The sequence below is a fragment of the Rhinopithecus roxellana genome, chromosome 11, assembly GCF_007565055.1.
Source record: "Rhinopithecus roxellana isolate Shanxi Qingling chromosome 11, ASM756505v1, whole genome shotgun sequence".
NCBI classification, from domain to species: domain Eukaryota; kingdom Metazoa; phylum Chordata; class Mammalia; order Primates; family Cercopithecidae; genus Rhinopithecus; species Rhinopithecus roxellana.
The window spans coordinates 104,534,643-104,556,074 of NC_044559.1; the positions used below are offsets into that span (position 1 = coordinate 104,534,643).

The 21,432-nt window shown below is 43.0% G+C and overlaps 1 pseudogene across 1 annotated transcript; it reads left to right on the top strand.

Annotated features, from left to right (window-relative positions):
- The first annotated feature begins 19,965 nt into the window (after nucleotides 1-19,965).
- LOC104676558 lies at nucleotides 19,966-20,475 on the top strand (annotated as a pseudogene). The gene has a single exon (XR_749934.2). The product of XR_749934.2 is annotated as a 40S ribosomal protein S12 pseudogene (transcript).
- Nucleotides 20,476-21,432: the final 957 nt, after the last annotated feature.

Sequence of the window (21,432 nt, forward strand, 5' to 3'; positions counted from 1 at the left end):
GAACATGAAATGGAATCGTTTTACCAAAACGATAGATAGAATAATGTCTTTGAAGAGTTTTATAACAAACTGCAAGACATTTTCCTCTTTCTAGTTAGGGGCTTGTCAAAGTATATAATAAGAACTACCTGGCATTTCAACTGAAGAATTCCCCCAAGTTACTAAAGCCAGGACCTTCTCATGAGACAGTCTTCACCAAACACTCCACATAAACCACCCAGAACACACAAGTGCAAAGGGAAGTGAAGTCAATGTACTTTTTAGAAATGGACATATGCTAATCAGTCAATTTCTATTATGCTTAGATGCAGAGTAAGAAATGTCAATAGGAATGGTCCCACTTTTGTATCTGATAACACGACAAAGCCAGCAATATATTTAGAATCTTAGGCTTCTAAAGCTGAAAGGGAACTTAGAAGGCAACTCAGGCATTGTTGCAAAGAGTTTTGCTTTAATTTTCAAATTCTGCAGAGTACAGAATGGCTTCAGTTGTTTGTCCAGGAATACAGTCTGCAGTTCTCCAGTTCAAGTCCTTCCCACCACAAGGCAGCAGACCTTTCTGGTATGCTTGTGTCACCCCAGCTGCAGATTGCTCCATCTTATGAAGCAGCTTGAGAAAGTAATCTATCTATATTTGCAAGCTCACTAAATCAAGAAATAAATCAACCTATGGAAAGGCAGAGAAGTGGGTCTCAATGTGTGTGAAACCTTTGTTTTCTTAAGTCCAACAATACGATAAAAACCAAGTATGGTGGTAATCAATCAAGAATGAAGGTTGAAAAAAAAAAAAAAAAGAATGAAGGCTGATGAGAGATGGTTTCCCAGAACTGCCTTTGTTGAGATTTTCTTTCTCCTCAGTTCTCTTCGTACTTTTTAGATCCTTTTGTGAAATAAAGATTTTCCACAATGGCTTAACATTGAGGTTTCTGTATCTGAAAATCATAGGAACTTTTTTCTTCAAAGTATTTGAACATTTATTTCAGATTGGATCTTTCCATGTGCTGTACACCAGAAGGGAGGGAGTGGTGGAAATAAATGGAAATATTGAAGAAGCACAGGAAATAATTGATAAATCGAGATTGTGGGAAGATAGAAGGACAAAGCATCGAAACACAAATCGTAGCAATTCCACTCCTATGTCTGTACCCAAGGAACGAAAGACTGGTACTCACAGGAATGCAGACAGATGAACTCAGCATCATTCACGATAAGCAAAAGGTGGGAACAGCCAAATGTCCATTGATGGATGAATGAATAAATCAATTATGGTGCAGTACACGGTTTCTTTTCTGGCATTTGTTAAAAATCGGATATCTGGTTGCTTGTTTAGCTGAATCTCCCCATAGCCCACAGGATTCTTGAGGGCAATACCTTAACTACTTTAATTATCAACTACTTACTCAGCACTGAACACATATGGGTACTCACTGACATTGTGTTAGTTCCTTTGATGATTGTAGTCATTCCTATTTCACAAATCAACAGGAGAGAGAGAAAAAAGCATTCCTTGGGCCGGGTGTGTTGGCTCACACCTATAACCCAAGCACTTTGGGAGATTGGGGCAAGAGGATTGCTTGAGTCAGGAGTTTGAGACCGGCCTGGCCAATATGGTGAAACTCCGTCTCTACTAAAAGAAAGTATAAAAATTAGCCAGGTGTGGTGACATGCACCTGAATTCCAGCTACTCAGGAGGCTGAGGCAGGAGAATCGCTTGAACCCAGTAGGTGGAGGTTGCAGCAAACTGAGATCGAGCCACTGCACTCCAGCCTGGACAGCAGAGCAAGACTCTCTCTGAAAAAAATAAAAAAAAAATAAAAAAGCATTCCTTGGTGTGGAAAGGTAGCGAAGAGGGCAGTCAAAGGAATTAACCAGAAAGTATGAGGAAGGAGGAAGATTAAGGGGATACGTACAGAGAGATGCGAAAAGGTAGAATTAATCAAAAGCTGAGTGATAAAGACAGAGGAAAAGTTAGCTGACCCTCCAATCAGCATCCGTCTACTCCCTGCCTGAACGCTGAGGGGTCCTCCCCTGGGAACCTTGTGGACAGCAGAAGAGCTCTCCCTGACCCGGCCTGGGGGCCTTGATCACTTCCATGCCCTCAGTTGCAATTTCCCATTTTTCTCTACAGAAGGGCTCTCATAGACCTCTTGACTTTTTCCCTCTGCCTGGAAATTCCCCCGCTCACTTTGCCCTTGGCCAGCTCATAAGATTCCTCCATCTCTTGGTACCCACACTGACCCTCCATGAAGCCCCACTGGTCCTCCCCAGGACACACTTAGGGTCTCTCCCGGGCCGGATCCAAGTTGTATAAGGTCTGAAGTATGAAAGAAAAGAATCCAAAATTACAAAGGAAAAATTAGGCATGAAAGCGAACATTTATCTAGAATGAGTATAAAATCATAACATATCACAATAACATCTGACAAATTCCACAGCTATTACAAAATCCACAGAAATAGTGACTGCCTCATATACCTCTATAATAGTTCTCTTTCCTCTACATTTTTGCTGCAAACGCTGATCTCTTCTTCATAAAACAATTTTCTACCTTTTATTTTCTATACAGAGGATAAAAAAAGATCCATTCTCTTTGCTCTAATAGTTTATGGTGATTTGCTTTAGCTTATAGACTGTTTGAAAACATGTCTTCCAGCTTCAAACTCAGTAGTGATGCTGTATAAGAGTTGAAGAGTGGGCCGGGTGCAGTGGCTCACGCCTGTAATCCCAGCACTTTGGGAGGCTGAGGTGGGCGGATCACTTGAGGTCAGGAGATCGAGATCAGCCTGGCCAACATAGAGAAATCCCGTCTCTACTAAAAATACAAAAATTAGCCGGGCGTGGTGGCAGGTACCTGTAATCTCAGCTACTTGGTGGAGGCTGAGGCAGGAGAACGGCTTGAACCCAGGAGGCAGAGGCTGCAGTGAGCCGAGATCGTGCCATTGCACTCCAGCCTGGGGGACAAGAGCAAGACTTCGTCTCAAAAAAAAGAAAAAAAAAAAAGAGTTGAAGACTGCTCCCACATCTGCAGAAGCCTCTCTCAAGTTTTCCCACAACCAAATCCTCTGCTTACAAAGTGACAAGTCTGATAATTTGAAGGACATTCCACAGACTAGCTTCTGGCTTCATCCATCTAAATCATGTTTCTCCTCCATTGTTCACCTAGCTCTGGTGCCCAGAGCTAGAAGACGTATTTAAATTGTGGTATAGCCTCTGATCATGAAGCTTTATGTCACAGCATTGCTGAGTCAGAAAGGTGGGTGATAGGAGTATTTCTGGAAGCTGCTCCTATACAAGGAAGCCTGACAACAGCTTAACTATGAACCCACAAAAATATCTCAGTAAACCCAGGGGCCAGGCACGACGGCTCATGCCTGTATTCTCAGTACTTTGGGAGGCCGAAGTGGGCCAGTCTTCTGAGGTCGGGAGTTCGAGACCAGCCTGACCAACATGGAGAAACCCCGTCTCTACTAAAAATACAAAATTAGCCGGGTGTGGTGGTGCATGCCTGTAATCCTAGCTACTCAGGAGGCTGAGGCAGGAGAATTGCTTGAACTCGGGAGGCGGAGGTTGCAGTGAGCTGAGATCGCATCATTGCACTCCAGCCTGGGCGACAAGAGCAAAACTCCATCTAAAAAAAAAAACCTCGCTAAACCCAAACAAATTCTATCCCCAACTCAACCCTACCTAAGCCAGTTCCAAAGACACCTTCTCCTGCTTCCATGTCCCCCAATAGCAGGAGGATATGACAGCAAATGTTAGTGTAGAAGACAAGTGTAATCTTAACTGATTCCTTCAAAATGGGTTACTCCTGTAAATTTTATAAAAATCTGTGACCATAGGCCAGGGGTGGTGGCTAAGACCTATAATTCCAGCAATTTGGGAGGCTGAGGAGGAAGGATTACTTGAGGCCAGGAGTTTGAGACCAGTCTTGGCAACACAGCAAAACACAGTCTGTACAAAAAATACAAAACTTAGCCAGGAATGATGGTGTGCGCCTGTTATCCCAGCTACTCAGGAGGCTGAAATGAGAGGATCGCTTGACCCCAGGAGTTTCAGGCTGCAGTGAGCTGTGATCGCCACTGCACTCCAGCCTGGGTGACAGACCAAGATCCTGTGTCTGAAAAAAATATGTGTGTGTGTGTGTGTGTGTGTATGTTATATGCACATGTATATGGCCTCAGAAGGAACCCATGCAAATGAGGAGGCCCTGAAGTTCTGGCCTTCATAGCTTCAAGATCAATATGCCTTGGGTTCCTTTCCTGCTCCTCGCCATGCTCCTGGGCATACTTTTGTTATGACACAGTCACTGTGTAATTATAATCACTTGTTTGTTTCCTCACAGAGTTGTGACCCCATGAAGGCAGGAACCCTATTTATTGTATTGGTATCTCCAGCATCTAGCAAGATGCCTTGTGCACAGCAGTTAACCGATAAAAAGTGGTTGAATGAATGAATGAAGTACATTGGTACTGAAGGTAAAGGTGTGTGATCCGAGAATCTCTCTCCACGATGGCCACCAGGAGGAGCTGTTGGGTGGCTCTGGATGGTTGGTAGGTGGGATGGGGGAGAAAGGGGTAGAGAGAGAGTATGCAATTGGTAATTCTTCAACAGGATACTTGAAATCAGGTTTTTGTAGCTCTGGACACAAGAAAGGCAACATGGGCCTTGTACCATCAAGCAAAGCAAGTCAAGAAATGGAAGTTGGAAAAAAAAGAAAAAAGAAAAAACAATCATCTCTGCTTTGGGGAATCACTGAATTGGTAAACCACCCCCATTTTCAACTTTTCTATGGCCTGAGCCTTTGATGACGGCTAACATCAAATTGGGAGTATTCTGGAAACACCACGCCCAGGTCTGCGCCTTATATTTATAGAGCTTTTAGCACAAAGGCATTTTCTTCAAAGCACTTTAAGAGCTGGGCACGCCCTGTCACACACATGAGCTCCATGAAAGGAATTGCAACTTCACAGCAGCCCCAAGGCCTGAGCTGGCAAACAGGAATGCTTTGGAATCCACTCCCTGGCCACAGGCGAGCAGCCCAGTTTGAAACTAGCGGGAAGAATGACATCAGGTGGGACCAGCCAAATCCCTGCTGAGGGGCCCGACCTATATTTCTGGAAGGAAACCTTCATTTTGATTATCATTGACCATGCACTAGACACATACTTTATCTCCTTTAATCCTAACATTACCCCTATTGTGCAAATGAAGAAACTCCATGGCAAAGAGAAGCAAAATAACTGACTTCAGGACGATCACCAGTAAGAGCCAAAGCCAAGATTGAAGCTCATCCCTCTCTACAATCATGTGTCTTTTGCTGCCGTCCTAATACATGACCTAAATGTACCAGAGAGAGAGGCTGACTTTAAGATCAAATGAGCCCAGCACTGGTTCTGGGTAGACTGTACTGCCTGCTTGACTTTGAGACCACCATAACGGCCTCAGCGTAATTCAAAAGCAGGCCCAAGTCTAGGAGTGGTGACTCACACCTGTAGTCCCAGCACTTTGGGAGGCCAAGGTGGAAGGGGTGGCTTCAGCCCAGAAGTTCAAGACCAGCCTGGGCAACACAACTCTTTCTTTATTAAAAATACAAAAACTAGCTGGGTGTTGTGGCACATGCCTATAATCCCAGCTACTTGAGAGGCTAAGGTGGGAGGATCACCCAAACCTGGGGGGATCAAGGCTGCGGTGAGCCATGATCATGCCACTGCACTCCAGTCTGCAAAAACAGAGTGAGACCCTATCTCAGAAAAAAACAATCAAACAAAACAACAACAACACAACAACAAAAAAAAGCAGGGCCACAAGAAGAAGGTCATCAAAGCCCACATTTTAGTCCATCAGTCAAGCCTTCTGGTTCCCCATGAATCCCTGTTCTGGTTGTGGAGGGGATGATACGTGTCATGTGTTGTCACAGCCAACCACAGCAAGAAGGGCTCCAATTCCTTGTTGTCATTTTCCCCAGCTTCAGTCCCCTCACTGAGAAAAACCAAGGCAAATCGCTTCCAAGAGGCCAGCCCAACAGGATAGCACTAACTCCCCTAGTTAAAAATGTCTCACACCCAGAAAGCCTCTTGTACACATTGGGATTCTGGAAAAATGTCAAAACACCACACACAATCTCTTTACCTGGAATACAAGAGTGTCCAAGTCAGGGCATTCATAGTGCCACCAGAGCAGTCTCCAATATCATGTATAGTTCCCAAGACAATTCCATTTACCATGGAAACCTCAGTCATTTTCTTCCAATAACTCCTCCTCTTAGAAAGAGCACAGATTCAAGTTCCAACTCTGCCTCCTACTAGCTGTCTGACCTGGGCAAGTTTCTTAACTTTGTCATCTGTAAAGTTGAGATAATATTGTTTACCTCACAGATGGTTATGCAAATGATGAAACAAATGACAGAAAGGTTAGGTCTGTCAGATGATAATGATATTTAAATATGTTTTCACTACTCTTAGTGACATTATCTTGGGCCACGTCTCTAGTCCTGCATCAGTGATTTGTCTTTTGTTTTTGTTGCTGCTTTTTGGAGACAGAGTCTTGCTCGGTTGCCCAGTCTGGAGTGCAGTGACATGCTCACTGCCCGCTGCAGCCTCAACCACCCAGGCTCAAGTGATCCTCCTCTTTCAGCCTCTCAGGTAGTTGGACTGCAGGCATGCACCGCCACACCCAGCTAATTTCTGTAGAGACAAAGTTTTGCCATGTTGCCCAGGCTGATCACGAGCTCCTGAGCTCAAGTGATCTGCCCACATCAGCCCTCCAAAGTGCTGGGATTACAGGTATGAGCCACCGTGCCCGGCCCCTGATACGCTTTTATTTAGCACCTATTGTGTATGGACTCTGTCTATGAACTTATAGTGCAGTCAGAGACACTGAGGAACAGGTTAGTGTGAGACTGTGTGTATGAAATAAAAAGAATTGGAAAACAGGAAGACCAGATAAATAAAATAGAAGGAAAGTTCCACTAGAGAGGTGACACTTTAACTGGGCTTCCAGGTATAGTATTTCAGTAGGATAAACTTACCAGACTAGGGAAGAAGGTGCATGTTGGGAATTGCCAGGAGGCTGCAGGCCTGGTGAGTTCTTACTTCAGAAGATGGGGACTTTTGTTCATTCAGAGTGAAACGGCCAGTGAGCATGTATAAAGTGTTGACCACTACTGATTTGTAGTGTTTGGTGATATCTGTGGTGTTCATACTTCCACCACAGCTGATTTCCACCAATAAAGCTGAAAGCAGGCAGGGTACGGTGGCTCACACCAGTAATCCCAGTGCTTTGGGAGGCTGAGGTGGGAGGACTGCTTGAGCCCGGGAGTTCAAGACCAGACTGGGCAACATAGTGAGATCCCATTTTTACAAAATACAAAATAAAAAGTAATCAGGCATGGTGGCATACACCCGTGGTGCTAGCTACCTGAGAGGCTGAGGCGTGAGGATCACTTGAGCCCATGAGTTCGAGGCTGCAGTGAGCCCTGATTGTACCACTGTACTCTAACAGCCTGGAGAGAGAGCAAGACCTTATCTCCAAAAAAATAAATGAATAAACAAAAAGAATGAAAGCAGAGTTGGGGAGAGATGTTCAGCAGCCTGGCATCGCACAGTATTCCCACCATGTGAATACAATACAGGTCAATGGCCTCCATAAAGTGGAGTAAAATCAGGAAGTGTTGACTTCTAAATATCTATTACTTTGGTTTTTGACATAATTTAGTAATAAGTTTATATTGTTTAATTTTTAGTAATGGATGCATTTAACAACTGACTTGCAGAATTCCTGGAAACCTCACATTCGGCACAGGTGATGTAATGAGCTGGCTCTGGCACACCACTGAGGCAGCTGTAAACATCCAGGAAAGAGATGCTCATGGCATGCACCAGGATGTGAGTTGGGAGGTGATCAAAAAAGGAAGGATTTGGGATATATGTGTGTCTGTGTGTCTGTGTGTGTGTGTGTGTATGTGTTTTGAGACAGAGTCTTGCTCTGTTGTTTGGCTGGAGTGCAGTGGCACGATCTCGGCTCACTGCAACCTCTGCCTCCCAGGTTCAAGCAATTCTCGTGCCTCAGCCTCCCGAGTAGCTGGCATTACAGCTGCCCGCCACCACCCCCGGCTAATTTTTGTATTCTTAGTAGGGATAGGATTTTGTTATGTTGGCCAGGCTGGTCTCAAACTCCTGACCCCAAGTGATCCACTCACCTCGGCCTCCCAAATCGATGGGATTACAGGTGTGAGCCACCATGCCCGGCCGGATTTTGGATATATTATGAAGATAGAGCAGGGAGGATTTGCCAGCAGCCTGCATATGGGATGGGGAGGAGGAGAGAACTCAAAGGTGACTCACGGGATCTTATTTGTCTCACTCCCTGCCTCGGCTCCCCAGGTCTTGTGGGGAACAAGTTTCTCTTTTCCTTCATGTGTGTCAAATCTTCCTTCTTCCTAAAATTAGCTCCAGCTCTACACTACAGGAGGCTTTGTGTCTTTTTCCTTTACACAGGAAGGGTTTTGAAAAAATTCCTGCTTTCCACCAAGGCATGTTTCTAAAACTATTATTTTATTTGTGTAAAACAACATCCTTATTTTATTTAAATATATATGGGAGAAGAAAGAGAGAGAGAGAGATGTGAGGGGAAAGAAAGTGAAGGGGAAAAGGAGAAGTAGGAAGAAGAAGGGGAAGAGAATAAGGAAGGAGAAAGGAGGAAAAAGAGGAAGGGGAGGAGGATGAAGAGGAAAGGAAAGAAGAGGAGGAAAGGAAGAGGAGGAGGAAAGGCATGCTGGAATGGAGGGAAAGCAGGCATTCCCCGGAGGCCCAGGACAGCAGCCAGGATGTATAAGCTCCAAGCCAGGAATGGGCCCTTTCACACTGGGCTCTATATTCTCATACATAATTTAAATCTGTTACAACAAGGATGTATTGGTATTTGAATAATAAAAATCTATGGCCGGGCATGTGGCTCACGCCTGTAATCCCAGCACTTTGGGAGGCCGAGGCGGGCAGATGACTTGAGGTCAGGAGTTTGAGACCAGCCTGGGCAACATGGAGAAACCCCATCTCTCCTAAAAATATAAAAAATTAGACAGGTGTGGCGGAGGGTACCTATAGTCCCAGCTACTTGGGAGACTGAGACACGAGAATTTCTTGAACCTGGGAGGCGGAGGTTGTAGTGAGTCGAGATCATGCCACTGTACTCACTGCACTCCAGTCTGAGCAACAGAGCAAGACTCTGTCTGAAATTTAAAAAAAAAAAAAAAAAAAAAAACTAAACTAAACTAAAGAAAGAGAGGGTGTCAAAAATAAAATATATGGTCACTACATTCAGCTTTAAAGGAGGAAGAGATAAAGTCTTCTGAGGAGGAGGAGGGCCTGGCAGTGAAAGACGGGTCAGCAATGGTCCCTGAGCAGGCAGCATGGTGTCAGGTGTCAGGCATGGGACAGGAAGTCAGAAGACCCAAGTTCTACTCCAAAAGTCTCCTAGGCTGGAGAAACCCTTTAACAGTTTCTGCTTTGGGTGAGGAAATGCTCCTATGTAAAGTGGAAACAAAAAATGCCAGTTATAGCAGGGAATGGTGTCGTGTACCTACAGTCCCAGCACTTTGGGAGGCTGATGTGGGAGGATCACTTGAGCTCAGGAGTTTGAGACCAGCCTGGACAACAGAGTAAGACCATGTCGAAAATAAACAAACAACAACAACAACAAACACTTTCATGCATCAGGTCATTGTATTGTGATGAGGATCACACGAGAGGACAAAAATAAAAATTATGGAAGTCTTTGGAGAAGGATTATGCACTTTACACACATGAGCTTTTACAGTGAATTGCTTGGGAGGTTGCCAAGAATTTGTACAAAGAAACATGAACATCTTTTAAGGAAAATCCCAATGATAGTTCTTCATGTAATAGGGGTAGGACCGTTCCTCAGACTGGATGGAATCACCTAGACACATCAGTGGCCTTTGAGTAAGTCTTGAATCAATGTGATCTTTAGTCATTCTGACTCAGCGGACTTGACTTGGTACTTGACACACCTGATGGAAAATAATTAGAGAAGATTTATCCATGGTCTAACGGAGAAAAGGAAGCTAAAATGATAATTTGAAGCTGGAAAACATTGATCGGCTTCCTCTCCCTTTTCAAAGGCTCCTCCCCGGAGCTTACTTCTTGGAGGACTGGATGGCAGGTGGAGATGGTGAATGGGGTCCTGGCCCACCTGGCAGAGCACTTAAATGGTCAGGGAGCATCGGCCCCCTTTGCTGGAGTCAGCGGAGTGTCCTTCAGCTCTCAGCGCTGCTGTGGGCTTTGAGCACCCATGTGGCTCTCAGATGAGACATCTATTGACAACCTCAAAGGGCTCCTGCACTGATCAATAACAGCATGCCTCCCCTGCCTTCAGCTAAAAGCTAAAGAGACGGGCTGGTGCATATATGATCACTAGAATTTAATTATATATCACATTGATTTTTAATTAGAACTGTAGTGAGGACCTCATCTAAAAAAAAATATTCCAACAGGCAAATGGGTTTTACTCAATTTATCAAATAACTTGAAATGCACTGCTCCTTCTCACTTTTAAGCCTCTTGATGAGAAGGAAACCTGCTACGCAAACTCTGCCACGAGGTGAAGACCTTGAAACCTGCTAGCACGTCTCGAAAATTTTTATTCAAGTTCTGTATTTTGGCATGTAAGCCAGACACCTGGAGAAGCAATGACAAGGGGCTTCCGTGTTATTTATAACTAAGTCCAATTAACACTGGAAAAGCTCCCATTGGCTCTGATCCTGTCTAATCTCTTTGAGAAGTAGGTCCAGTGACATAGTCTGGCTCTACAATCAGGTCTAGCACCACAGCTTGCCTCATTTGACCCCTGTTTTCTAGCAGAGCTAGGATGCCTCAAAGCTCCCCATGCACCTTCATTTGATTTTTCAAGGCTGCAAGGCAAGAACTTTGCAAGCTGGAGGTAGACTATGGACCCAGAGCCACAACTTCATCCTTCAAAAAGGCCCTATTGGTGCTCACACTTGCAGAGAGGGCCTGAGAGACACGGGCGTTGTCCTCCAGAATCTCCAGGTTTCTCTTCAAAGTTGCTCTGGGACCTAATGGAGTCACACAAGCTGGCTAGTTGCTCACTGTGCAAGGAAGAGGAGGCTCAGATGTCAGCACCAGTCAGTACTGCTGACCAAGGCACATCCAGTCACACAGTGTGGCCAGGATTCCCTCCAGCAAGAAGCCTAATGAATGTGATCTATAGTCGCAAGAATATTAGTGTTACCTACATCCCAGGCACTGTGCTAAACTCTTTGCACAGCTTGTCTTCTTTATCCATAGTTCAGAACTGTGAGATAGATCTTCATTTTGCAGATAAGAAAACAATGACTTAGGCCAGGCGCTATGGCTCACTCCTGTAATCCCAGCACTTTGGGAGGCCGAGGTGGGTGGATCACCTGAGGTTGAGAGTTCGAGACCAGCCTGACCAATGTGGTGAAATTCTGTCTGTACTAAAAATACAAAATTAGCCGGGCATGGTGGCGCATGCCTGTAATCCTAGCTACGTGGGAGGCTGAGGCAGGAGAATCGCTTGAACCCGGGAGGCGGAGGTTGCGGTGAGCCGAGATCACACTATTGCACTCCAGCCTGGGCAACAAGAGCAAAATTCCATCTCAAGAAAAGCAAAAGAAAAGAAAAGAAAAGAAAATCAAGACTTAGAGGGTGTGAGCAGTCTGTCCAAGTTCACACAGGTGGCAGCGCTAGGACTCGAGCTGCAAAGCTTTTGCTCTTATCCCCTCTTCTTTCCCGTCTCCTGCATCACCGGGTGTGTTCTGCCAGGCACGGTCCGCCACCTCCTCACACCTGCCAAGAACAGCCGCAGGAACACGGCCAGCGGTGGTGAGAACAGAGCAGCCATTTCCGCACTTCCTCTCTGCTCACGCATCCCCTGAGCCCAGTCCGGTTCACTGCCCCACTTTCCTCATGGTGACTCATGCTATATTGACATGAGAAAAACTGCCCTGCCTCCAAGCCTTTTCTTGGGCCCGTTCTCTGCCCAAAATTTCCTTCTTTCTCCTCTCCACTAATTCATTCAATTCATCCAATATTTACTGAGCTTCTACTGCATGCCCGGCACCATGCTACATGCCAGGAGTCTCAGACTAAAACATGATAGGCCATTGTCCTCACCCTAGCCAGGTAAACAGACTACTAGAAACAATGAGAGAAGCCCTATGACAGACACAAGCAAAGGTAGACACTAAATAATATGGGAGAGATGGGCATGGATGGTTTCCTAAAAGACACCCATCCTTCTGAGCCCAGCCCAAATCCCATCTCTTGCTGTTATCATCTCCTTTTCTCCACTTCTCATTCACCTCTCCCAGCCTTCCCCATGCTACGTTGTGTCTCCTTTCTCATCCATCTGTCTTATTTAACACCACGGGCAGACTAGTTCCAGACAAAAGAAACATTCTATAATTCTAAATCCTTCCAAGTACACAGAGTATCGCTTCATACACAGAAGACTAAATGAAGACTTGAAGTATAATCAACACACCCTCTCCAGACCAAATCTTAGTCTCAGAAATCCCAGTACAGGTCATAACATACTGTAATCCCTCCATCTGGCCTGGACAACTACTAACCTGTGTCCGTCATTCTTTGGAATGAGCTCCTCTGCAGAGAAAAGATGAACACGTCTACTTCCCTGAAATCTGAGTACCAGGGAAACAACAGGTGTGATGGAGGCTGAATACTGGCTTCCCAAGAGGCCCACATGCTAATCCCTGGCATCTATGAGCACCACCTTAGAAAGCAAAGTCTGCAGATATGATAAAGTCAAGCATCATAAAATGGAGAGATTATTCCAGATTATCTGGGTGGGCCCTACATGCAATAAAAAGTGTTCTAAGGGCCGGGCGCGGTGGTTCACGCCTGGAATCCCAGCACTTTGGGAGGCTGAGGCAGGTGGATCACCTGAGGTCGGGAATTCGAGACCAGCCTGACCAACATGGAGAAACCCCAACTCTACTAAAAATACAAAATTAGCCAGGCTTGGTGGCGCATGCCTGGAGTCCCAGCTACTCCGGAGGCTAAGGCAGAAGAATCGCTTGAACCCGGGAGGCAGAGGTTGCGGTGGGCCGAGATCCCGCCGGGCCAAGATCCCGCCATTGCCTTCCAGCCTGGACAACAAGAGTGAAACCCTGTCTCAAAAAAAAAGGTTCTAAGAAGGATGCAGGGGGAGATTTCAGGCAGAAGAGGACAAGGTGGTGCGACCATGGAGGCAGAGATTGGAGTATGCAGTAATGCATCCACATGCCAAGGAATTCCGGCAGCCCTGCCAACTTCGATTTTGGCCAACAAGGACAGATTTTGGACTTCTGATCTCCTAAGCTACAAGAGAATAAACTTGGGTTGTTCTGAGCCGCCGGGTGTGTGGTGGTGTGTTACAGCTGTCGTAGGAAACAATACAATTGCTTACAAGTGTCGTGGAAGACAGCAGCAGGTACATGAGCTCATGCTGGAAGATCCCAGGTGGCTTCCCCTCCTGCACTCAGGGAGGAAGGGAGCCTCTTCTTAGACTGGAGATCTGCCCTTCATCTGCTCCAAGGGATAGATTGTGACATTTTTAAGGGGAATGGCAAGGCTTTGGGTTGTGGGTCACTCTTTTCTTTCCTCCTCCTCCTCCTTCTCCTTCTTCTTTTTTTTTTTTTTTTTTTTTTTTTTTTTTTTTTTTTTTTTTTGAGACGGAGTCTCGCTCTGTCGCCCAGGCTGGAGTGCAGTGGCCGGATCTCAGCTCACTGCAAGCTCCACCTCCCGGGTTCGCGCCACTCTCCTGCCTCAGCCTCCCAAGTAGCTGGGACTACAGGCGCCCGCCACCTCGCCCGGCTAGTTTTTGGTATTTTTTAGTAGAGACGGGGTTTCACCGTGTTAGCCAGGATGGTCTCGATCTCCTGACCTCGTGATCCGCCCGTCTCGGCCTCCCAAAGTGCTGGGATTACAGGCTTGAGCCACCGCGCCCGTCCCTTTTTTTTTTTTTTTGAAATGGGGTCTTGCTAAGTTGCCCAGCCTGGTCTTGAATTCCTGGGCTCCCATGATCCTCTCATCTCAGCCTCCCAAGTATGTGGGACTACAGGTGTGCACTACCATGCCCAATTTCTTCCTTACCTTCTTCCCCATATTTCCAGAAGTCTTTGATGTAATAGAGTTTCTGAATTATTTCACTGTGTTTAGAGATAGTTCACCTAGTCAGAAGAAAAATAAGCATAAATCCCCTTCCCAGAACTAAAGGAAATCAAAGCTCGCTGAATGGAACCAAGCAAGAAACTGTGTTGAAAAACATGACCTACAACTTTTTCAATATATACTTTATGCTTCATCTCTTCATGCCCCTTTCTCCTGGCATGGATGTTGTCTGAGAAGGAGCACTACAGTTTAGTGTTAGACTTATTTGTGTACTCTCTAGTTGCTATAGGCTAATGCAGTAGTAGGAGTTGGAAAGAAGACAATACAGATGAAAATTCAGCAAGGACTATGCAATTCTGTGCAAGTAGGATTTAAGGATTTTTACACCCTTAAAACAAAGGTAGTCTTAGTGCACTTTCTCCTGAAGTGGGTTCCTTCATTCCTTAGCCACAGGTGAACTGATGCTCACTCTCGTGTTGTTGAAGAAACACTTAAAACACATGAGCCAAAAATTGCAATAGAACATATTCCTCCTATCAGGAGCATGGGACCTCTGTAATGGAGTGCTCTGCCAAGATCTTAATGAGACAAAAAACCCTTAAGTGTTATAAAAATAAGAAATAAGAGGGCAGTGAATTTAGTTAATCCCATTGATTTCCTAATTCTTTGCCCTTGTTCCCAAAGTATACATTTAGAAATGAGATGTAATTCCGGGAGTGATTTTCAACAGTCTCATGAAGGTGAGTAACTTGCATATTCTCTCTCCATGTCTACCACCTACCACTGTAAAATATAGACAAAAGTGCGTGTGGCTCTAGGGAAAACTTTCCAGTCACATATTTAATAAATGCAGTATTATGCTGTTGCGAGGGTGAGGGGTGAATAAAGCAACTGGAATGGGAGGTGTGGGTAAAACTCTAAGGCTTCAATGCTTTCTTCCTCATGGGCTGTCTTGGGCAGTGGGCTAGCCAAGGGGAAGTAGATGTGGTATCCTTAGTTATTCAATGGCATGGCAGCATAAAGCCACCATCAGTTTGCACCAACCCAATGTTTTTGAAAATATTAAAAGTGCACACCTAGAAGGTTCAAATCCGGTGTTATAGTGAAGTGGAGAGCAATTCCATTCAAATGAAAATTACCACAAAATTCATTGCAGGAGCTTTCGATGTGCACTGTGTTGCCAAGGCAGCATGCCATGACGCCAGTGTTCTTTTATAACCCTCTTCTCCTACAAGCAATGTTAACTTTGTGTGTGTCTACTTTGTATGTTAAGCACCTTTCAATTTAGTCCATTTTCAGATACTGTAGATAGCATTGTCACTGTCGTCTTTGTGCATAGGAGCTGTTCTCCCAACTTTTCCTCTGCTTGTAGAGTATTTGAAACCAGATTTCAATGTCTAGCCCTTTCTCTGACTTCTGGTATCCCTCTTAGAAGTCACTTCTTTTCTGAGTACTTTTACTTTCTTACATGAGTGCAAAGGAATTGAAACTTCTTGTTCCCCTGGTCAAACAAATTGCACAGATATCTAGAGTTATATACAGAAAACACCTAAATAGTCTGAAAAGATTGTTACTAAGCATAACTCAAGGCATTTCTCCTTTTTCACTCAAAGTTCATAAATGTGAAGCTGGTTTTCATTTTACCAACTTTTGTCTACAATTAAGATGAAAAAAGGAAAATACCAAAATCCCATAGGCAATGCTGAGTTCCTGGATGTTGATCCTAAATATTCCCAGACAAGAATCTAGAAAAAAATCAGTAAATGAGTAGATCTTCACAGTGGAAACTCAGGCGATCTGGAGAGGTCTAGATAAAAGCAGGCAGTATCAAGTCAATATCAAAACTTGTAAAATCTTGAAGATTTCACAGTGACTAATGATTTAGTCAATTGTCAATATCAGTGGAATCTATTTGTCTCTAGTATAGACCTAATTTTAATTATTTTAAAAGAATTACTCTACTCCTCATTTATTCTCCACATTGATGTACAGTAAACAAAATTAAATACTACCCACATTGATGTGAGCCCTCTGCTTGTGGGTTTTCTCCTTGTTTTCAAATGTCTAAGCAGATCTCTACTCTCTGATCCCCACACACATCTTTCTGTTGGGAGATATCAAGAGAGTTTTACCTGCAACCAGGTAATTACTACTGGGAGGCTGTGGGTGGGATATGAGTTATGAGCCCTCCTATGACATCTCCTGGAACACATATGATTGGTGGTAGAAGAAGCCAATCAATTATAACTCCGATCCGTCATTTGAAGCCAGTTTAATACACAGGTACCTCATTTGTAACAATGCTGAACAATATCAAATTTCAATTTTGAAAGAGCTTGTTCTCCCAGGAACATTGAAAGCATTGCAAGTACAGTCTTTGTTTGTTTGCCAGTTTTTGCAATTCATCTTTTTAAAAGGTGCACGTAGATCTTATTGTGATTTCCTTCCATACCAGACATGCATCACAAATTACTAATTTCATTAGTTTTCCAAAAATGAGGACAAATCCTTCATTGTATAGTAAGTACTAAAATCTTTAGATCTGTAAAGGGAATCTGGCCAAATTTTTCCCTCCAAGAACAGCTACTTTAAACCACAAGTTTCAGCTAAGAAACTTCCTGGCATCATTAGCACATTAATTAATAACCAAGAAGACATAAGAAGATTTATATGTGATGTTTGCTCTTAAGTGTAATGTAATTCCCTGACTTCATAACCAAGATTTTTTTCAAACCTGAGTATTGAAAGCAACAAAGAATATACTATTCCTTTCCCCACTTACAAAAGAAAGACTGGTTTTACCTTCGTTTAACTACTAATATTACTGACGGTAGCCATGGCAACAATATAAAAAATAATTGAGATAATAATAAAAGGATGTTTTGTAAACTTTATTTTAATGAAGGACTATGAATTTCACAATAATACAGTTTATATGTTTATAAATGTGATCAGCCCTCAAATACAAACAAAACCCACCGTTAGAATCACTATCAGTGGGGGAATGTTAAGTGACTGGAATGTTTTACTAGAGCTTACTTTGATTTGAAGAAGCAAATCACAAGGAAACAGCTTACTTTTGAGATTGTAAAGAAACCACATAAAATATGTCCACTTAATACATATTCATTTCATCTCTACTTCCCACATCTAGAGATCTATGGAGCGAGAAAAGATCTTCCTGGCCTTGTCAGTGCTTGAGTCATAAAAATAGATTCAGAAATGTTTATTTCTACTGACTTTTCCACTCTGGACTTTGGTGAGATTATTATGGTTCATGTAATTGTATTATTTTCAAAAAGTTGTTAAATGTGATTGGCCTTTTGTAAGACTTTTTAATTAAATAAATTGACAATTTATGAAACATTCCTTTGTCAGAATATGAAAATTGGTTAATATGGTTATTGGAAAATATGATTATTGCAGCAACACTAGGTGCAATAATTCAGGAAAGGATAGCATTTACTCTTAAGTCAAAAAGATATCAAGATTGTGGCCGGGCACAGTGGCTCACACCTGTAATCCCAGCACTTTGGGAGGCCAAGGCGGGCGGATCACTTGATTTCAGGAGTTTGAGACTAGCCTGGCCAACATGGTGAAACCCTGTCTCTACTAAAAATACAAAAATTAGCTGGGCATGGTGGTACACACCTGTGATCCCAGCTACTCGGGAGGCTGAGACAGGAGAATCTCTTGAACCCGGGAGGCAGATGTTGCAGTGAGCCGCGATAGTGCCACTACACTCCAGCCTGGGCAACAGAAGAGACTCCATCTCAAAAAAAAAGCAATCAAGATTGTGAGTTCAGCACACACTAAAGCTTCTCTGCTTCTACTGTATATAAATGCTTTCTATGCCAAATACATACACATTTTAGAAAATTACTAAATTGTCCCAAAGAAGAAAAAAAAGTTGTACATTGTATTCAAAAGCAAGAAATAACCACTGCTATAGAGAAAGAATACAAATGCATTAATTCATGAACTAAACACAGCTAAAGTAGAAATGAATGAATTAAAATGTGGAACAGAGGAAATACCCAGAACATAGCATAGAGAGATAAAAACGTGAAGATTGCTTTTAAAATTACTTAAAACACATGGAAAACAGGAGGATTTGATGAATAGACTTTCAGTAGGAGAGTACAGAAAGAATAAAGGAGAGAAAACATTCAAATTTTTTAAAACTGGAGAAATTTCTAGGAAAAATGAAAGCTATACATCAGAATTAAAATACCCACTAGGATTAATGAAGTTAAAATCTCTGTACATACCATGTTAAAACTGCAAAATTTGCACAATTTAAAACTGAAAACACCATAAGTGATCAGAGGAAAAATTAGATTGCCCACAAAAGAAACATCACTAACAGACTTTTCATGAACAACAAAACAAAACAAAACCGAAAAAATGCCAGAAGAAAGCTAAGTACTATCTTAAAAACAGTTGAGGCAAAATAACTATTAACTTGGAATTCTGTTCCCAGACCATCTTTTAAGAATGAGAGCAAAATAGAAACATTTTCAGAGACATCAGGACCTAGGAAATATATTCTCTCAGATGTTTGCTGGAAGAACAACTAAAGAATATACCTCCACAAGAAGAAGACTGAGTCCACAATAAAGAAATCAGTTTCTTTTTTAAAAAATTTTTATTTAACTTTTATTTTAATTTCAGGGGTCCTTGTGCAGGTCTGTTATATAGGTATGCTTGTGTCATGGGGGTTTGCCGTACAGATGGTTTCGTCACCCAGGTATTAAGCCTCGTACTCATTAGTTATTATTTTTCCCCATCCTCTCCCTCCTACCCTTCACCCTCTGAAAAAAACCCCAGTGTGTATTGTTTCCCTCTGTGTCCATGTGTTCTCATCATTTTGCTCCCATTTGTCAGTGAGAACATGCAGTATTTAGTTTTCTGTTCCTCTGTTAGTTTGCTAAGGATAATGGCCTCCAGCTCCATCCATGTTCCTGCAAAGGGCATAATCTTGTCATTTTTTATGGCTGCATAGTATTCCATGTTGTATATGTACTACATATCCTTTATCCAGTCTACCACTGATGGGCATTTAGGTTGATTCCATGTCTTTGCTGTTGTAAATAGTGCTTCAATGAACATATGCATGCATGTGTCTTTATGATAGAACAATTTCTACTCCTTTTGGTATATACCCAGTAATGGCTGGGTCGAGTGGTGTTTCTGTTTTAGGTCCTTGAGGAACAGAGGGAACAAGTTTCAAGGATCAGGACACAAATGCAGCAGAAACAAGATTCTAGTATTTCTTCCTACAGAGTTGTGAGTCGGGAAGTAGTCCAAGATAACCGCAAACTTCCTTGCAATCCTATCATAATTAATAAATCCTAGAGCAGTAACAGAAAGAGGAAGACAAAAAAGAAAGGAAGAAAAGAAAGTGGAGAAATATTGTGATTAAAAGAAGCTTGAACTGAGATGTAGGTGACAACGTGGTGTTCAGATAAAGAGAGTGTTTGAAAATAGCACAGAATGTAACTATATTGCCGTGTTACAGAGAATATAGACACTGATGAATTTTAAGTCTTGAAAAAATATATAAGTATACACATTAAAATTTCATTAACACTAATAGACTAGAAATGCAATAAATACACTTCATATCAGTAGAAAAAAAATTTAAAAACTCAATGGACCGCATAGCTATACACCATTCTGTGATGATAGTGGCCCTTGGGGTGTGGACTGGGAACACTAGGGTTGGAGGCTAAAGAGGATTTTAGTTTTAACTCTAATGCTTTATTGCCTTAAAAAAATATGTCGTGATGAGGCCTCTTTCCCTGTGCCGCGGAGTCGCGCGGAGGCGGATGCTTGGGTGCGTTCAAGATTCCGCTTCACCCGTAACCCACCGCCATGGCCGAGGAAGGCATTGCTGCTGGAGGTGTAATGGACGTTAATACTGCTTTACAAGAGGTGCTGAAGACCGCCCTCATCCACGATGGCCTAGCACGTGGAATTCGCGAAGCTGCCAAAGCCTTAGACAAGCACCAAGCCCATCTTTGTGTGCTTGCATCCAACTGTGATGAGCCTATGTATGTCAAGTTGGTGGAGGCCCTTTGTGCTGAACACCAGATCAACCTAATTAAGGTTGATGACAACAAGAAACTAGGAGAATGGGTAGGCCTCTGTAAAACTGACAGAGAGGGGAAACCCCGTAAAGTGGTTGGTTGCAGTTGTGTAGTAGTTAAGGACTATGGAAAGGAGTCTCAGGCCAAGGATGTTATCGAAGAGTACTTCAAATGCAAGAAATGAATAAATAAATCTTTGGCTCACAAAAAAATATATATATATATGTCAAGCAAATATGACAAAATTTGAAAAGTTAGTATTTCTAGGTGTTAACATTTCTAGGAATATAGATGTTTGTTACATCATCCTTTATACTTTCTCATGTTAAAATACCGCAAGCAAATAGGACAAAATTTGGAAAGTTAATATTTCTAGGTGTTACCATTTCTAGGTATATAGGTTTTTGTTACATTATCCTTTCTACTTTCCCATATTTTTATTTTATTTCCCATTATCCTTTATACTTTCCCATATTTATTTTTAAAAAAATGGAAAGCTTCTGTGCTTATTCTGAGCTGTTATCCAAGCGTGGGTAGAACATGAATGAATTCCAAAGCAGTCCAGGTTCAAGTCCATGAAGTCTAGCAGATCAGTTCAGCTCCCATCTGGAGCAGACACAGGGCTGTGACGCATCCCCCATCTGTTATATACAGGTGCGAAAAATTCTTCATGGAAGAGAACTCCAGTGAACTTAAAGGGTCACTGCCTTTTAAACACTAGTAGTTTATAAAAGCCCCATTATCTTATGCTGTCTGTTGGTTTGAATTACTCATTCCTGGCTTCAGTGTGCAAGTAGTGGAACAAAGATATCAATATAGAAACTGCCATAGCTGGGGGTCAGCAGGGGGTTCCCCAATTAGAGAACCCTTAAGAAACCACAGAAAAGAAAATAACTTCTCTGTCATAATAAGGACCCTCTCCATGGGAGATGGAACAATCACTCTGTGTGTTAGTTTTCTCTTGCAGTGGGTGAATCATGGAGCACAATGAGAAACAGTAGATTGTCTTCTGTGAATGATGGACGCTGGCGGCGGGTTGCCCGTGGGATTAGTTGTTCCCTAGTACAGCTGTTAGACAGCACTCCACCCACGCATTAGGGAAAAGGAGTTAGAAAAGACAACACAAAGGGCAAATCAGTGAATGGGCTGTGTTTGCATTTCTCTCAATG